The sequence below is a fragment of the Pinus tabuliformis genome, chromosome J (genome assembly GCF_031772625.1).
Source record: "Pinus tabuliformis cultivar Carrire ecotype Pingquan chromosome J, CPIR1, whole genome shotgun sequence".
NCBI classification, from domain to species: Eukaryota; Viridiplantae; Streptophyta; class Pinopsida; order Pinales; family Pinaceae; genus Pinus; species Pinus tabuliformis.
In genome coordinates, this window is record NC_142295.1 from 1482991016 (window position 1) to 1483011278 (window position 20263).

Consider the following 20263-nt stretch of genomic DNA (forward strand, 5'->3'; position numbering starts at 1 on the left):
TTGAAGAACTGTTATAATATATTATTGTTGGGCAGACTATTTGGGAGTTTCCCCTCCCTTTATACTTGTTTGCAATTGTTGATGTTCTTGGTTAATTGCATATGGATAATGAATGAGTATGGGCTTCATTAAGTATGAAGGATAAATGCATTTTACTTGGTTGCGAAACACAAACTAAGTAAGGACAAGTGAATTAGGCATAGTCCATGTGCACGAGTATTGGTGAAAAGAAAGTGTTCGGTGGTGCCGCACCTCACTGGCACGGTTGAAAGACCACCGTAGGCTTGGGGGCGTGACACTCACAGTGTCGACGGTGTTGGGAGGCCGAAAGCAGGATTAAGGCCTAATTATTATTTTAAAATTTTTGGGGTTATGATATTTTTTTATTTAATTCGTGGTTGCATGTCTTTTGTATATGAAATAAGGGAGTCAATTTTTAAAAAAGAAATAGTGGTTTCCATTTAATAAAAAACATAGAGTTTTTTTTTTTTTTTCTTCTTCATCATGTAATTGGAGAATTTATTTATTATTAAAGAGAGAGAACCTATTTTTTTTAGATTGCTCTTCAGATTCGGAGATAAATCCGTCTTTTAAATCAGTGGAGGTCATTTTTTTTAGGGAGATCTGTCAAGATGAGCAATCAGATGGCAGAGGCTTCTCTAAACGAGAGAAATAAGCTCGACGGTTCCAATTACTCCAAATGGAAATTTAAGTTGCATGCCCTGTTGGAGGGGAAAAACACATGGGCGATTGCAACCGGTGATGAGTTGAAGCCGACCCTAGCTACAGGTGGAATAACAACAACAATCCATGACTAGAAAAAGAGATAGAATAAGGCAAAGGTGTTGCTCTAATTTTTTGTAAAATATTGCATTATTCCTCATAGTCGAGAATGTAAATTTGCAGCAGACATCTGGACAACTCTCAAAGACTTATACGAGATCAAGAACAAAAATCGCCTACTGTTTCTAAGGACCAATATTCTATCCATTAAAAGGGAGGAGAATGAATCAGTAGCAACGTTCATCTCTCGTATCAAGGAGCTTAAGAATTAGCTGGGCGACATTGGCGAAACAATATCAGACACTAATTTGGTCACAATTACAATGAATGGTATGATTGACGACTATCAGATGTTCATCACTGGGTTGAATGCGAGAGAAAAAGCCCCCAAGTTTGAATAATTGAAAAGGATCCTAATGCAGGAGGATGAAAGGCAGATGACCTTCAAACCCCAGAGCTCAGATCTTGTCGTAATGGCAAAGAAGAAGTCCTTCAGAGGAAAGGTAAATGCACCACATAAAAGCGGAGGAACCCCACAAACAAAGCCAACTCCATCTCAAGGTATGTCTTCAAACAGAAGTGATTCAGGAACAAAATGTTTTTACTGTGGTAAAATTGGTCATATAGGTAAACATTGTCGGAAGAAGAAGTTTGATGAAGGTCAAAAGAAACACAATAAGCATGTAGGTCATTTTGTTGATGAAGAACATAATCAGAATCTCACAATGTTCATATCTGATTCTACATTTTCTGCTGAGGACGATGAAGCAAAAACTTGCTTTGTGGACTCAGGAGCTTCCACCCACATGAGAGGAAACAGGCATTAGTTTGAAAATTTCAAAGAGACCAGCAGTGGAGAAAACATCTATCTTGGCGATGATAGAGAGTACAAAATCAAAGGATATGGTAATTTTCCTGTTGTTTTTCCTGATGGAAATATTAGGCATATTCAAAATGTAATGTATGTACCCGGAATAAAAAAGAATTTGATCTCTGTTTTGATGATAAAAAATCATAATATTAAGGTAGATTTTTTTAAACCTTATTGTGTTATTAAAGGTCTGTTGGATTGTATTATTAAAGGTTTGTTGGATTCATATGCATTTATTGTGATAAACCCGTGAGGTAACCCTTCCTTCTAATGTCTCTTGTTATATTTAATTGATGAAGTAAAGTCACGGCGGTTTTGCCTATGCGAACTACTAAAACTTGTTATTTCCATAGATTCCAATGAAGAGGTATCACCTTCACAGCATGTAGCACCAGTTCCGCGATTCACAATAGCCGCACGGAAACGTTGTGACAACATAACCAACTCGCAGCTGTTTTCAAGCTTATTTTGGATCTTTTCTGTTCTCGCTCTCTTGGCAATTAGTTGTTGTTTTGAACTGTTGTATATTTTGGGAATTAGTTGCCAGGTTTTGGGGAATATGTTATTACCCATGTATTTGTATAAAAGGGATTTTATTCCTGTGCGAAGGGTTAGTCGTGTAGAGATATGTATTGTAACAACTCTTTTACATATTAATAAAATACAAGCAGTTTTGTTGTTCTTCCTTTAGCTGTGAATTAACGCAGCCCTGATCAGAGAGTTGGACCCACTCTTCTGATCAGGTGTTGCGTCTTTCTTTTATGTATGATGTTTTATTCGTTGTGTATTTATTCTTTATTGTTGTTACAAATCTCTATTGATTGTTGGGAATGTCTTTTAAGTTCTGCATCTTATTTCTAATTGTTGTTATAGAGATGCTTTGATTTCTTAGTTGCAAATCCTTGGTTGATTTAAGATTCTAACCTTGCCCCTGCATATACCTTTCACATTACCTTGAAAATTGTACCCAATCGTATTGATGATTTAATGTGGAAAAGGGTTGAATAGGTTATTCACACTTGGACACTAACATTTTGGCTTCGTTGCCTTGGAAGGCTAACAAGGTGCAAGACACGATTTGTATTGACCAGAGGATTAATCTCTCATCTTAGGGAGGGAAGTGCTACCCTACTCTAAGTCCTGAGCTTAGAATTTTGATTTTTGTTTCTTTCATTTTTTTGGGCCGAATTGCTTGCTTTGGTTAACTATTCTGAATTTTTCTGAGTTGTTAAAACCCAATCTCTCTTCTTGGGGAGGGAATGGTTCTTTGACACCCTGCTCCAGGTCCTGAGCCTCAGGTTTCCTTGTATGTGTGTTCTTTTCTTGTTCGGTTTCTCGTCCTAGGGAGGGAGTGGTCTTTTGACACCCTGCTCCAGGTCCTGAACCCTAAATTTCTTTTTAGTTGTTTTCTTTTCTTGTTTGCTAAAATTCGGTCTCTCGTCTTGGGGAGAAAATGGTCTTTTGACACCATGCTCTAGGTCCTGAGCATAGTGACTTAATTTTGATATTTTTCTCTCACCAACTTGCATGAACAGAGATTCGAATAAAAGGATCAAAGGAAGAGCCCCAAAGAAAGGAGGGCAATATTTGGGAAGGAATACTTATATCCAGAAAATCATCGCAAAAGTTGAATCAAAGACATCTTCTCGTGCTGTTGTGAGGGTAGGTACTCGAACAAAATCTGAGGGACAATCTGTAGAATAGCCAGTGTTATCCACAATAACCCTTGTTGATTCACCACAACAAACCCTTCCAGTAGCAGAAGAGATATGAAGCAGTATACCTAATGAAGGAGTAGTGCAGCTCGTAATAGAGGAAGAAGAAGTTGTAAGCAGAAGACCTGAGGGACCAGCCCATTCCAGTAGGGAAGAGGAAGTTGCAGAAAAGGGGTCTGAAAAATTAAGCCATTGTGACAGGGAGAAAGAAGTTGTAAGGGTATTCATATGACCACGATATAAAGGGAGTGTTGTTAAAGAAACTCGAACTCCTTTGATAAGAACCCCTCCATCATTCCTTGCAGAACCTGCCGAAATCCCCAGTGATTATTGGAGGATATTCATGGCACCCACAACCTCTACTATTGACTTCCCAATTGGGGATCTTGGGACTAGCGCACCAACAAAGCCCATTCCTTGGATAGCTTTACCTAGCTTTCATGAGCTGACTTCTCAAGAACCCGACACGTTCTTGTTTGAATTTGATATTGTATGTCGGGGATATGACTATATAACTGATGCTCAGAAAATGAAAATATTCCCTGCTACACTAAAAGGGATGTTAGGACTCTGGACACCACATATCTCCACAATGGTATGATATTTTCCACTTTGGGCCTAAGCCCTCATGGATTTGTTTTTAGGCTTTACCCCAAAAGGCCTCATACCAATGGAGACATGGATTTGTTTTTGGGCTTTACCCCAAAAGGCCTAATACCAATGGAGATATTTGTCCATCCTTATATACCCATGGTCCTCTCCACTTTTAGTCAATGTGGGACTTTGGTCATATACCCAACAAGGGACAGCCCTACGATGGTTTATGGGTACAGGGGGAAAGAATATCTCCACATGGGATGAGATGAAAACCTCTTTGCTCGAGAAGTATCAAGATTACTATAAATCTCAGGATAATAAGGAAGAAATTTTTAAGTTCATGCAGAAAGAAGATGAGAACATGGAGGATTGTGTGGAATGTTTTAAGTACATGTTATAGAGATTAGGTCATTCTACCTTGGATAAGGACATTTTGAAAATTATGCTTCTTCGGGCCTTTTGAGAAGACTCTCTAGAGTTGTTAAACATAGTAGTAAAGGGGGACATATCAAAAGAGGACTTTGATACCATATGTGAGATGTGAATTCAGTGCTCGAGGGGAGTTGCAAGGAATAAACAGGGAATTCAGTCAACAAAAGTATCTAGTGGAGGTGTCACGAAATAAGAAATTGGAAATTTGCTGGCTAACTTAAGGACTAATATCCTAAGTACCATGTATGCACAGATGGACACATTGCAAGTAAAGCAGAAACAAATGGAATTGGAAAGGACTATGGCTATATTTTGCATGAAATGCAGAAAGAAGCATCCATAGAGAGAATGTCCATTGAACTTCGTAGAGGAATGTGAAATCTGCAGGTTGAGTCATGCAACAAGTTCATGCCCCTCCTTGCTAGGATTGAAAGTGGTTTTTCAAGGGATAGGCGAAGAGGTGGACCATTTGTATTTTATGGGATCCAAAAAGCCATGGCAACCTCGGCCACCAACTATAAATCAAGGTATGTTTCCAGATCCATCTCAATATTTCAATAATTTTAATATGGATCCTTAGTCCATGCCTTATCCACCTATGTGGCCCCAATATCGGCTTCCACCCTAGCAGCAGTGGGCTCCTCAAACTAGTTCGAATTCATCATGGGCTTCGAACTGGCATGGACCCTCCCCTCCTCGGCATTTTCCCCAGTCAATTCCACAAAAAAAACTTTAGTTTACCTCTAATATGCCTCCTCATAATTAGCCCGTTCGTCCTCAACTTCCTATCCAACCCAATATGAATCCTAACATTAAAGGGGCTTAGCAAGCTGACACCCTCAACCTGCCTTCATACAACATCTCCACCATAGAACTTTATGAGATTAATTTGAGATCCGGGCAGGTAGTAGATGCTCAACCCTCACCTGTTATTATTGAACAAGTTGGTAGTGAGGCTAAAGAACTAGAAACAATTGAAGAGGTATCGAACCAGGTTAGTAAAAATCAAACATCTCCTAAACTGCTAATTACTCAAGAACACCGAGTTGCCCCGCCTTATCCGGAAAGGTTGGCCTTGAGTAACCAGATCCCTCAAGCTGAGTTTGAATTGTTACGGGATTACAAAATTTGTTTGTTAATATCCCCCTGTTACAAGCTATGAGGGACGTAACTATATATGCAAAAAATCTCAGAGAATATTGTGCTAAAAAGCCTAGAAAGAAATCAAGGGACCCACTCACCATTCATATGATGGGAAAGGCTATGACTATGAAGTATGGTGATCCCGGCAACCCAATTCTAACTATGCAAATTAATGGTGTAGAAATTCCAAATGTGATGGTAGATTTGGGTGCTGCCATAAATGTCATTACTGCTGAAGCTATGCATGCATTGGGTCTTCTCAACTTGAAACATACACCTACTGTGTTAAAGCTGGCAGACCGATCTACAGTCCAGCCGGTAGGGAAGTTGGAGGATATTACAATCTCAGTTGATTCATGGAATTACCTTGTGGATTTCCTAGTGCTACAAATGCAATTCCCAACTGGTGGCCATTCCCTTATTCTGGGAAGACCATGGTTGGAAACAACAGAGGCTTACAATAGGTGTCATTCTGGGCATTTGCTTATCTCAAATGGGCAAGTTACTAAAAACCTTGTGTTATACCCTCCTACAGAACCTAGCCCATCAGTGAAGCTAGTTGGCTGCAAGAAACCTCTACCAAGGGAAGAATTTGAATCTGAAGATGAGGAATTAAGACCAGTCCTTACTATTGGTCAGGGCCTTCAGCTGAAAACAGAAATAGAAGATGACACAATTACCACTTTCATTAGTGATCCTTGTTTTATTTTAGATTCGAATCAACGAATTCTAGAATCTGTCTTGAGCTGTGAAACACAGGGAAATATTGAAACAACAGATGGATTTGAGGAACTGCCTACAATTGTGTCCCATGACAGTATTTTTGTAGAGATAGAGCCATGGAAGTCCCTAAATATTAATCCAAATCTGTCAAAATACCAGACAAAACAACTCCTAGATGTTCTCCGAAAACACAAAGAAGCCTTCACCTGGGACTACACAGACATGAAAGGGATTCCTGCCAATCTATGTACCCATCATATATACATCAAAGAGGATTGTCGTCCTGTGAGACAACCCCAGAGGAGAATGAACCCCGCTCTGAAAAACATTGTCAAGGAAGAACTTCAAAAGCTATTGGATGTAGGATTTATTTACCCCATTTCAAACAACCAATGGTTTCCTTGTTGGTCATTGTTCCCAAGAAAAATAGTAAATGGTGGATATGTGTGGATTCCAGAGAATTAAATAAGGCAAAACAGAAAGACCATTTTCCATTACCGTTCATTGATCAAGTCTTGGATACTTTGGCTCGGAACAAGTTCTTCTCCTTCCTAGACTAATTTAGTGGGTACAACCAGATCCAGATAGCCCCCGAGGATGAGGATAAAACCACTTTCATGCGCCCTTGGGGAACTTTCGCATACCGTGTCCTTCCATTTGGTCTCTATAATGTGCCTGCAACATTCCAAAGGGAAAGTTTAGGGATTTTCTCTGATCTGGTATATGACAGTGTTGAGATTTATATGGATGATTTTACTACATACGGGGACTCATTTGAAGAAGGGCTGGAAAATCTAGAAAATTTTCTTGAAATATGTAAACGGGCACATGTATCTTTGAGTACAGTAAAATGCCATATGATGATGGAGGAAGGAATAGTCTTGGGAAATTTACTTTCAGCTGCTAGAATTCGAATGGATCCAGCTAAGATAAAGGTAATATTGCACTTCCCAATACCCAAAACACCCACATATATACGTAGCTTTATCAGTTGTGCTGGTTATTACATGCGCTTTATAGAAAATTTTGCTAAGATAGCACATCCACTTTTTCAATTGTTGACAAAAGTTGCAGATTTTGTGTGGACAGATGACTGTGATGCAGCCTTTGTGAAGATCAAGGAACTTGTCTATAGAGCTCCGATACTTTGAGGGCTAGACTAGACATTACCATTTCATATTCATGCTAATGCCTCTCAAATAGCAGTTGGGACAGTTTTGGGACAGCAAGTGGACAAGGTGCCATATACAATTTACTATGTTAGTAAGAACTTGGCTCCTGCCGAGTTAAACTACACAGTTACTGAAAAATAATTCATTTTTGTCATCTACGCCATCAAAAAGTTCTGACATTATATTACCAGGTATCCCACCTTTGTACACACTGATCAAGCATAAATCAGGTATCTGATGAATAAACCAATTACTCCTGTTCGCATTACAAGATGGTTGTTGTTACTTCAAGAATTTGACATCACCATAGTAGATAAACTAGGAAAGGCCAATGTGGTTGTTGATTTTCTGTCTAGACTAGATAATAATGCAGGGTACCTTTTTCACACAGGGGTTGATCAACGAATTCGGCGTTGTGTATCTGAGGATGACATTTTTGAGATATTGAAACTTGCCCATGATGGCCCTTGTGGAGGACATTTTGCAAATAAAAGAATAGGCCATAAGGTGTTGCAAATGGGATATTATTGGTCTTCTATCTTTTGGGATGCTCGAGATTATGTCCGAAGGTGTCACTGTTGTCAACATATGGGGCAACCTGGAAAATCGAATGAGATTCCATTGCAGCCCCAGGTAGTCCTAAAACCTTTTGAGAAGTGGGAAATTGATTTCGTTGGACCTTTTAACCCATCTTCACCTCAAAAGGTTCACATTTTGGTCTACCCTGATTATGTGACTAAGTGGGTGGAAGCCAGAGCTGTTGCGAAAGCAACAAAACAGGTGGTTGCAGATTTTCTTTTTGAAGAGATTTTTTCTCGATATCGTACTCCAAGGGAGATTTTTTTAGATGGAGGGGCACAGTTCACATCCCACATGATAGCAAGCCTTATGCAAAAATATGGGGTCAAACACAGGGTGACAACTCCTTACCACCACCAGGTGAATGGACAGGTAGAAAGTACAAACAGGTATTGGAAAATATCTTGACAAAAACTGTAGCAAGCCATCGTCGGGATTGGTCTCAGAAACTTCCAAAATCTCCCTGGGAATACAGGACAACATGGCAGAATACAACCGAGTTTTCGCCATTTGAGTTAGTCTATGGGAAATCCCCCTTGTTTCCAGTAGAATTTGAGATCATTATGCTTAGAACAGCTTTGGAAGTAGGATTAGACTTATCAGAGGCCCACAAACACCGACTGGAATAGCTAAACGAGTCAGATGAAATTTGTTTAGTGGCTGTCTAGAAAACTATTGCTATTCAACAACAAAGAATGAAATGGCACGATAAATTTATCAAGAAGTTGTTTCATACAAGAGATTGGGCACTACTTTATGATCCTGTTTCAAATATTTTAAAGGAAAGCTTCGCACTCGCTGGATGGGACCCTATGAAGTGGATGATGTGTTTGACAATGGAATAGTCAGATTGGTTACAATAGATGACACTCGTACTTCTTTCTTAGTGAATGGACACAGTCTGAAATTATACCACCATCCAACTTCTAATGATGCCTTCATCAAACATCTCTTTGAAAAATCTGGTTTGATGGTTGTTGGTGCAGAGAATTCTCCCTCTGCCTGCTATTCTTCTTAAAAAGAAAAACACAAAAAAATGATGAATAAATATAATATGCTATTACTACTTACTTGTTTGTCTTTTACAGGAATAACAATCAAATCTAACAAGGAGGAAATGGCAAAAATTTTCTAAGTAATAGTTGATGTTGTTACTCCACCGTTGTTGCTACTCCGCCACTATTGTTACTCTTGAAAAATTTTCTAAGTGTCGGATGATGTTACTCCGCCATTGTTGTTACTCCATCCGTGCTATTACTCCGCTGATGTTGTTACTCTACCGGTGTTGTTACTCTGCCATTGTTGTTACTCCTGAAATTTTTTCTAAGTGTCGGATGTTGTTACTTCGTTGTTGTTGTTAATCCACTACCGCTATTACTCCGTCGATGTTGTTACTCCGTTGATGCTATTACTCTGCCACTGTTGTTACTCCATCGATGTTATTACTCCACCGTTGTTGTTACTCCGCCAATGTTGTTGCTCCGCCAGTCACTCTGCTATTACTCCACTGCCAGGTAGGTCGCCAAGTACATTTCCATTGACACTTGCGGATTCAATTAAAATATTCCATTGATGAGACACATAAGTGTCGTGGACGACCACATTTAAGTTGGGGGATCCCATCATAAAAAAACGACGGCGTATTTAAAACCATAATAATGACACATCATTACTAAATCTGGTGCAAATAGTAACCCAAAAATTCCTTGATTTTGTAATAATTGCCTCAACACATTGGAATTTTAATTACGTACACCCAATAACCAAGCGGTATTTTCCAATACACTTGAATTAACCACTGTAATCATTTCACCATATTACCATGATTTGTCATTATTCTTTGTGTTTTTCAAAAACTTACCAACCGCTTTCACCTCTTTTTACCCTGCACTCCACCATGTTGTCACCATTGTTGTTAATGTGGTTGCTGCTACTCTCTCCTCAACAGCTGACTGTGTCCAAGTGTAGTTACTGTTTCCACAACAATGGGTGGGTTGGTTGTGCATCACGAGCTAGAGGACACCACCTTTATTCACAACAATAGAGAAGTGTGGCAGATTTTTGTCAATGCAGGTTGGGATGTTTATTTTAACAGGTTACAGGGATTCGACAAAGGGATTGCAGTATAATTCGCACTGAATTTGGGTGAAGAGAGCTCTCTGGTCAGAGGGATAGAAATACATGTCACAGAGGAAGCTTTTATAGAGGTTAGTGGATTGCCCTAGCAAGGACAGAGCTGGTTTTCACGGAGAACTTCCCTCCCGGATTTCCCTGAAGCATTTTTGCAAGCTAGTGAGAGCGTCATCCAAAAAGGCCGGGGGTGTGACTTGAACTCATTACCGCATCCATGGGGCAATGTAGCAGGTTTTGTAATGAAATACATAACTTACGAAGGGTGGTACACCACTGTATTTAAGTATCGTTTCAAGGTGTTAGCTCGCCTTCGATTTCCACAGTCAGAGGTCTTCTCGTTGAACATATCTTTGTTTTTTATGAAGAGCCTCCAATTGATGGCGTAATCTGCTTGGTGTTTGTGACAAGTTGCAGTAGTCACTACTAACCACAGGTTGGTTCAGCTACTAGTTATGCATTCACTAGCACGGTTTCAAATCCTGTGGGCAACATTCCAAGAATCGACAGAAGAAGAGATAACAATTGTTATAGTTTCTAGAGAAGAGGAACCAGAAGCAAGGGAGGAGGAACCAGTAGAGGATGAACACATAGACCAAGAAGAGCCTAAAGAGATGGAAATGGAAGAAGGAGAATTAGAGACAGAAAGGGAGCTTGAAGTGGAAGAAATAGTTGAGGCTGTTACATAAGAACCAACCTCAACTGTGGAGCCAATGGAGGAAGAGGAACCGGAGCTAGGAAGCCATGAGATAGAAGAAAATGTCAGTACCATAGCTGAGTTTGTTGCACAAGAACCAGCCTCAACTATGGAGCCAATGGAAGAAACTATCAGTACCATAGTCGAGGTTGTTCCACAAGAACCAGCCTCGACTGTGGGGCCTATGGAAGAAGATAGACCAGGGGAGGAAAGGCTCGAAATAGAAGAAATTGTTAGTGTCGCAGTCGAGGTTTTTCCACAAGAACCAACCTTGACTGTGGAGCCAATGGAAGAAGATAGACCAGAGCAAGAGAGGCTCAAAAGAGAAGAGACTGTGGAGCCGACGGAAGAAGGAATTATGGATACGATGGATGGGGTTGACACGGTGATACAAGGGTCCACCTTTATTAATGATGTGCCCATCAGGTCCCGGAAAAGGTGGAAGGAATAAATCCCGAGGTTGACATTGCTCCACAAGAACTAGTGTCAACCGTAGGACAGGAGGCAACAAAGGGGGAAGCCTCAAGCCAGAGCGGAATTGTTGCAGATAAGGGGAAGGAGCTCGAGGTTACAAACGGAACTGGTATAGACCAGGAGGAAAACATTTTTCAAACTCATTTTTGTGCCTCCATTCCGAGAGGATTGAGAGTGTCTCATTCTCCCCGACACTTAGAAAAGGAGGTTGTTGTCCCTCCCATTCTAAAGTTTGAACGGTCGATTAAAGGTCTGGTTGTTGTTAGTCTGTTGGCTACTAACTCTTAGCAAGTTCATTCCAAAGAACAGAGGGAGGAAGAAGCAAATGCTTCTGAAATAGGGGAATCTCGATCAAAATCCCGGTGGATACTCCTCTAATTGATCCACCACTTGTCGAAACAGCTCTCGAGCCGGTCGAGTTAATTGTTAAAAAGGAAGAAATTGCTCTCGAGGAAGCGAGACCAAGCAAGGAGGTCTTGACAGATGAACCTGTGGATACTCTTCGGAGTAATCCACCACCTGATGAACGAGTTGCAGATCTAGTTGAGTTGGTTGCCAAGCAAGAAGTGATCGAGAGAGAGGAACCAAGGGAAGAGAACTCGGCAGAAGGACCAGTAGATACTCCTCTGAGTAATCCACCACTTGTTGAACTGGTTTCAGGGCCAAACGAAGTGGTTGTTAAGAAGGAGTGGATAGAATTGTGCGAGTAAAGGAGGCCACCCCTTAAATAGAAGTACCAGCTAGAGTTCAAAGTTATGATGCGATTGAAAACAGAGGTTCGAAGACTACGAAGACAGGTGCATTGAATTAAGAAACAGGTAAGGAAGTATAAACGGTGGGCTAAGATGCCCAAGGATATGGTGTCAAGGCAGAAACACAGGTAGATGATGTGCCAATGACCTCTGTTGCTACTCAAATGGATCCTATCAAGCACTTGTTCGATGACTGTGAATTCTCCTTAACAACCGAGATTCAAACATGGAAATCCACCGCGACCCGCTATCAGTGTGAGATGAAAAGAGTCCAAGAGCAGTCTTCTAAGGCTATCTTCAAATATGTAGAGCGAGTAGACATATTACGGCTGAGATATGTGAAGCAGCAGCTCAAAGTAGAATGGTTGGAAGTAGAAGTGTTGGAATTGAAGGCTGACAAAGAACAAATGTTCAGCCTGGCACAACAGGTAATGTCTTGTCGCCCTCCTGCTTCTAGCTATGCCTTGTTCTTGCAGGAGCAATTTCTTTTCTTCTTTTTGGAAAGCATTAAGAAGGAGGTCAGTCATGAGATCGAGGACTCTATACAGTTCCTTCGTATATTGAGAATCTAGGACTTAGTAACCCAACATTTGATGTGTGAGCTCTATCTACATGGATACTTCCCGCGTGATGACAAATAATTTAACCTGGTCCCGTATGTGGGGGACATTCATTTAAGCGCTCTCACCTCCTATACTCTCAACTAGATAAAATTGCAGAAGGCTTCTAATATGTTTGAGTCAAATCAAAACACAAAGCCTCTTATGATGAGAGGAGAGCACAAACAGTCCGTAACTATGTACAATAAGCACACCACCTTTTTAGAGATCGAGGGAAATAGAGAATAGATGTTGAGGACACAGAAGTGGTGCATTGATCTTTGTGTTGAAAAAATAGTCACGTTTCAAGATGAGGCCCTTGATAGTTCTCAGAAAAGGTGGATGATGTCACCTACATCTGTCCGCAACAAGGAACCTTTTGGGGCACAAAATTTTGCACAGGCACTAAGTTAGGTGCCAAGATATGTCGCATGCATCCAAACATGTGGGCTCCGGTGGATGGGACTCCGGTTCAGGTTCCCCATCATTTGGTTGCCAGCAGAGCATTTTACCCCAACATATAATGTACCGGATGATTGGTGGAAGGAGTTTCTCCTCTCAGAAGGATACAAGGTCCCAGGAACAGATATGGCAGAAGAATATGATCTTGCCTAGCTCCACGAGGATCACAGTCATTCTAACCTAGACCTACGGAAGCGACGGGCTACATGAGGCCATGCAAAAGGTTAGTTGGGGGGAGATGTTGGGCAACAATTTTTCTTATCTTTTCCTTACCTTTTCGCCCATCCTTTCATCCTTTTTGCACCAATTGATATGCATTTAATGTGATAAACCCATGAGGTAACCCTTCTTTCTAATGTCTCTTGGAGTATTTAATTGATGAAGTAAAGTCACAGGGGTTTTGCCTATGCGAACTACTAAAACTTGTTATTTCTGCAGATTCTGGTGAACAGGTATCGCCTTCACAACATGTAGCAACAGTTATTTGATTCACAGCAGCTGCTCAGCAACGTTGTGACAACATAACCAACTTGCAATTATTTTCAAGCTTATTTTGGATCTTTTCTGTTCTTGTTGTCTCAACAATTAGTTGTTGGTCTGAAATGTTGTATATTTTGGGCATTAGTTGCCAATTTTTGGGGAATATGTTATTACCCATGTATTTGTATAAGAGGGATTTTATTCCTGTGCGAAGGGTTAGCCGTGCAGCGATATGTATTGTAACAACTCTTTTACAGATTAATAAAATACAAGTAGTTTTGATGTTCTTCCTTCAGATGTGAATTAATGCAGCCCTGATCAAAGAGCTGGGCCCGCTCCTTTGATCAGGTGTTCCGTATTTCTTTTATATATGTTGTTTTATTCGTTGTGTGTTTATTCTTTATTACTATTACAGATCTCTATTGATTGTTGTGAACGTCTTTTAAGTTCTGCAATTTATTTCTAATTGCTGTTACAGGAATGCTTTGATTTCTTAGTTGTGAATCCTTGGTTTATTTAAGATTGTAACCTTGCCCCTGCATATACCTTGCACATTACATTGAAAATTGTACGCACATGGATTGATGAATTAATGTGGAAAAGGGTTGAATAGGTTATTCACACTCAGACACCAACATTTAGTATCTTTAAATAGAGGTTTATGCAAGTAGAGTTATTTAGAAATCTTCTTTTGGGATTTATTACATAAATATTTTAATCAGATTGAATTTCATATCTCATTCAAAATTCAAAATATTTAACATTTTTTACTATTTCAGGATCAATGGATTGCGATATTTCATTAGATTATATCATATATGAGGGTTTGTGATTTTAATCAAGAGCATCAAGCCCTATATTTACCCTATTAATGGTGGTGGTGATTTTTCAACTCCTTTGTCATGACATTAGAAATTTTTTTGCTTCGCTCAAGTCAAAGTCATTGATCACACATGTTAACTTTTTTCTACCATACTTTAAGGCTTGGATTAGGAAATTTGACCAAAATTGGGAAATGTTGATTAATATCTTTAAAATGTCAAGGTAAAGTCAAAGTATAGACAAAAAGATAAGAATATAGATTCTAAATTTTAAATACTTGAATAATTAATTATTAATGTGCTATGGATGCTATTCTTATCTTGATTTGTGTGCAATATACATGTTTTAATATATCCTATAATTAATTTGGAATTATAGCTATTTTTCTTAGTATAAATGCAATGATATATCTATATCTATCTATCTATCTATCTATCTATCTATCTATCTATATATATATATATACCTTCATGTTTTTTGGCAAGTGATGCTTTCAAAAACTGCACAGGTTTGTCCCTGTTTGGTATGACATTGGTAGAACACAAAAAGTTCTTAAATAAGATACTAAGACCAACCATTATTGAAGTATTGGCCAACATAATAGTTTCATAATCTTTGTTTAGTTTATTGAAGAGAAAAAAAGTGAATTAAGACCTAAGAGTGGATGAATAATTGCAAACTTACCGGAGCTAATGTTTGCCATGACTTTATCTATAAGTCATAAGTAAATTGTTGACCTGGCATGATTAAAGTTTGCCATGACTTTATGTGAATCCAATTTTTTTGTTATATACATATTTATTTATTGAAATATTCACAATACTTGCTCTCATAATAAGTTGAGTGGTTGAGATCAATTTGTCAGACTCGTAAATATGGGAAGTCAATTTTTTTCAAATGCCACTTCTTCTATGTTAGCTACTCCAAAGCTCATCAAGGAGTTCTATGAAGAGGTGGGAATATGAGAGCTTCTAAGAAAATATCTTGGACACTTGATGTGTGATTCATATGGTGTATGTATTGATTGAAACATCTCCCAAGTTCTACATGATTATAATAAACCATAGCTCTATTTTCTTCTTCCTCAACGAACGTTACAATTTGAATTAATGCAATCAGGCATTTCCTGTCTTCTGCACAAGATTCATAATGTGTTATCTTTGAATCATATAAACCATCCTAGATCCATCTAACTCTGGATCTATCATGCGTCGAGAGGGATCAAATCCCTTGAGGTGCAAACTTTCTCTTTGGAATGTAGAATTTGAGGAAAGGTTTTCACTTCGACAGATTTGATCCCTCTAGGTGCATAATATATCCAAAGCTAGATGGATCTAGGCTTGTTCTAGTATAGGGAAACAATGACACATTTTTATATTATCATTATTATGTATATGTTTGAGATAAACTTCATACTTTGAAATTTACATTATGTTTTCTTTGTTTGACATGACTATATCATCTATTCTTTAATTTTATTTTTGTTTCTTCCTTTGAATGGTTTGTACATTTGTGCTTGGATGCTTTGAGTGGTTTGTCTGTTTATGCGTTTCACTTTCGATGTGTTGTAGCGGCTGCAACACCCTCCAAAATTTTGGACTACATCCAATTTAAGAGTCTCCTTTGAGAGTTTTACATGATGAATACACACGATTGAGTTCACTCCATGAGCTCGTGCGAGTCTTCGCTCCCAACTTGATTGATCATTCCATCGATAACTTTTCCATGTTGATGTCCATGTCATGCTTGCAACCATGTTCTAGTCATACAAAAGGTCTGTGCTTCGTGTGTACATGTTATGTTCACTATGTAAACATTCGTTGCACTCACACACGGAGTCATATACATTGTCGCGCAAGCCTGGTGTCGACAAATGATCAATCACAAGTGTTGCGCTTGTCACTCACACCATCGGTCAGTCATGTTGAGAATATGTGTCTAGATGGTTTGAGTCGTCTCATTGTCAAGACATGTAAGTGTGTGTTTTCAAGATCAGGTATGCACCTTTTCACTCGTTCATGCACTTAGTCATTTTGTTGAAGTTATGACGATCGGATTCCCTTCTGACATCTGAACCTTCACCCCACCATCGACTCGATCAACTGTCACCCAGAACAGCACAGAAGCACCAAAAAAGCCATTTCAAGCTGCGCTACCCACAAGCAGAGAAATCAACCTTCATGCTGGTCAACCGGAGAGTTTGACCTGGCAGTCACCCTGGGACTGACTCCCCTAAAATACTGTGCATAGGCTGCAGAGATTTCCCTCTCCGTTGATTGATAAAATTGTGCAGATAGGCTGGACAGACACACAGTGCCCGTCCCTTTCACCCTTGGAAAATGGCACAGTTTTTCCATCCAGTTAGCCAACCAACTACTCACCCGAAAAACTGTGCAGTTTTCATGAGCAAGCCTTTTGTTGCAAGGCAGTCTGCTCAACTCAGAAGCTACATAGAGGTGATCAACATGCCAACCTCCTAGCATTAGCTGTTTTTTCCTCACTAACAGCTCTAAGAAACTGACTGCCAATTCCCTTATGGAATTCCGCATTTTTTGTTGCCAAGCCACAATAGTTGACTACCAGTTCCCTCCAGGAATTGCGCAGTTTTTGCTGCCAATGTCCCAGAAGCTAACTGCTAGTTCCCTCCAGGAATTGTGTAGTTTTGGTTGCTAGGATCCCGCTCCCTGCTCCTTTCGGAAATTGTGGAAATTTGGTTTTCCCAGCCTTCGCACAACCCAAACTGCTCCTCTAAAAAACTGCGCAGTTTTTTCCTCGAGCTAAGCAATACCCCGCGGACAGTCACTATCAATCCGGATTGCCCATCTCCATCACCTAGTGATTTCTGCGCAGTTTTTTCCAACAGTACCTGGAGCCTCCATCCCACCTCACAATCTTGTCTTCTCTCCTGGTCACCTGCATCTGAAACGATCATGCATCCTGGTAGATTAGGAGGTTTATGGATTTGAAGTCATCTCGTCATGAGTGACTGCAGATAAATGTAAACAAACAAACATGGCATGATGACAGATGGGATGAACAAAGGGAGTACATGCAGAAGGACATGTTTTCCAATGGACGAACAAAAGATGCATGCAAAGAGATATCCTTGCGAATGGATGATCATGCAAAGATGCTTTCGTAGATGGATGGACGAACGAACACGCAAGGATGTGTTCACTAACGGACAAACGGACGAACATGCACTTGTTGCGAACAGATGAACCGGTCAAGCATTCCAACATGCAAGAAAGGAGCAACATGTGAATGCAACATTAAGCGAACCCAATGACCATCGAAGACTTCATGCACTTGGCCAAGTGGAGGTGAAGCTGTGACACACCATGATGACATCCATCACCTAGCAACACTGCAGCTCGACATGCACACCAGCAGCATCATGAATATACCATCATTGTCATATCGAGTCTTTGGATGAGTCATGTCGTCCACATCCCTACTGTGGGCCATACTGTCAATCAATGTAATGTAATGTGGAAGTACAAGAGACCCACTTGTCATATGAAGAGTCATGTAAAGTCGAAAGCTCATGGAAGTCAAACAGTCATGAGGGAAGTCGAACAACCACAAGGGTTGGTTTCACCCTTTGCTATAATAACCCCCTCATTTGTAAATGCAAGGGAATTTTCACCTCGGCTCCTCCCACATAGCCTTGAGAGTCTATAATATTTTCTTTATGGAGTAAGTAGTGGCTCCAATGCCCCGCCCATGGGGTTAGTGATGTATGGTGTAACTATGTGTCTTGGAACTTTAGCTTAATTCAGAAGCCTGCTACCAGGCCAACACATTTTCAAAAATGTGTTGTAACTATTGTAAGACTAATCTTGAACACTTGTAATGTATGTTGCTTTAACATGTGTTTAACACTTGAACTCATTCAATTGTTGTAATACATATATACTAAAGAAAATGTGTTATATGAGCTATTAACAATGTCTTGCCCGTGTTTGTTACCTCCCTGGACATCAGACAGATCTTTCATGTAAACTTTCTATAACAACTGTCACAATCGCGCAGACCCCTCTATTGTGTGTCATATGTGTTATCTTTCCTTGTGTGTTGTGACTTCCGCATCCGTGTGGACTGCTCTTTCGGAAGCTGTGCACGTCCTGTTGTGTTGTGTGTTCCTAACAAAGTTGAGGCTTCCTCACATCCGACTTGGGACTCACTCCCACCCTATCCCTCTACAGTGAAAGAACAATTGACACAAGTAACACTAGCAATCACTAGGCACGCGAACCTCACTATTCAAAGACAAATCCGACCACACTCCTGTGCTAAGAAGCAAGAGCTAAGGCAAATCTTTAAGATAATGGCAATCAGGCCGTGATACTGGATGGGACTCCCACACAAAATGGTGTGAGGTTTAGTTCGGACTTCATACCGTGGTGATCCCCTAAATGTTGGTGGGTCCAGCACTGTCAACATTTATGGTGCTAGAAGGAGGGCTGCCAATTATTTATGGCTGAACATCCTCTCATAATCACTCATCAACCATCTGGTCAAGGAAGTAACTCGCACTCCCTCTCACCTACATGCTTCTCTTTAGTTGATTACTTCTCACCTCCGAGGACTAAACACGAAATCCCATATCATCATCTTCACTCCGTCCATCCCATCACCCGCCAGTTCACGAAAGCAGTCAGACTGATCCTAGGCATACAACATCTTTGATACACATCAAGGAAGCCAAAAGCCACTCCCACAAGGGTTGCTTTATCATCCGTGGAAGAAGCAGTTATTCCCACACTTTAAGGTCTGGCAGAAGCTATTGAAGATAGGGAGGAACCTCTGGTCTTCCTACAAGGGGAATGAGATACCCTCAAGATCTTGGTTTTAGACTTTGGTATAGGAGGCATAGGGGAAGGTAGTGGAGGAGGTGGAGTTGGAGACGAACCAACAGACTTAGAGCAGGAACCGTGAGATTCTGAAGGAGAGGAGGAGGACGAAGAAGAAGAAGAAGAGATGTCTGACTAAAATCTGGAATGGATGACTCAGGGACCATTGGCTCTCCCAGGTGCTTTTCACAAGATGCCAAAGAAAGCGAAGAGAATGAACATCAAGTTCAACCTTGATAGCACAGTGAAGGAAGAAGACCATTTGGACAATTTCTTCCTGCAGCTGTAGACCATTGAGGTATGGTATGACGACGTAGCATGTAGATTTTTTACATGTACCTTAGATGGTTGCGTAGCTGCATGGTATCACAGCTTTCTAGCCAACTCCATATAGAACTGGGGTGCGTTCAAACACATGTTTCTTGAAAGGTTTGTTGATGACAAGACCCTAGCCATGTTACTCAAAGAATTGTGAAGCCTGAAGATGGAGGGGAAAGAAAAGGTAAAAGATTTCAATAAGAGGTTTACATGCATATTCAACAAGTGTGTAGTGGACACCAAACCTCATGACTCCTTCATTATTGATTACTATACGTCTACACTGCCAACTAGCATTGTGCAGTTCATCAAGCAAGATGTGAAACCAACTCTATTGGAAAACTGTGAAGAGGCTATTGTCGTTGAGAAAAACCTGCAAAAGGACTCCAAAGACAGGAGCATAAAGTCCCAGGCGATGGCGAGCAAAGGTAGAGAAAAGGAATCAAATGATATTGAAACCCTCACTCGCCTCGTCAAGAACTTGACAACAGAAGTGTCCAAGATTAAACAATGGAAAACAAACACATATGCAAGCAACCATCTGCCAAGCCAAAGACAAGGAAGCATGTCATTAGGCAGCAACCATTTCACTACAAAAACTACGCAGAGCTCTATGTTCCACCTCGATTAGTGTGAAAATTCTGAATTTTGTTCATTC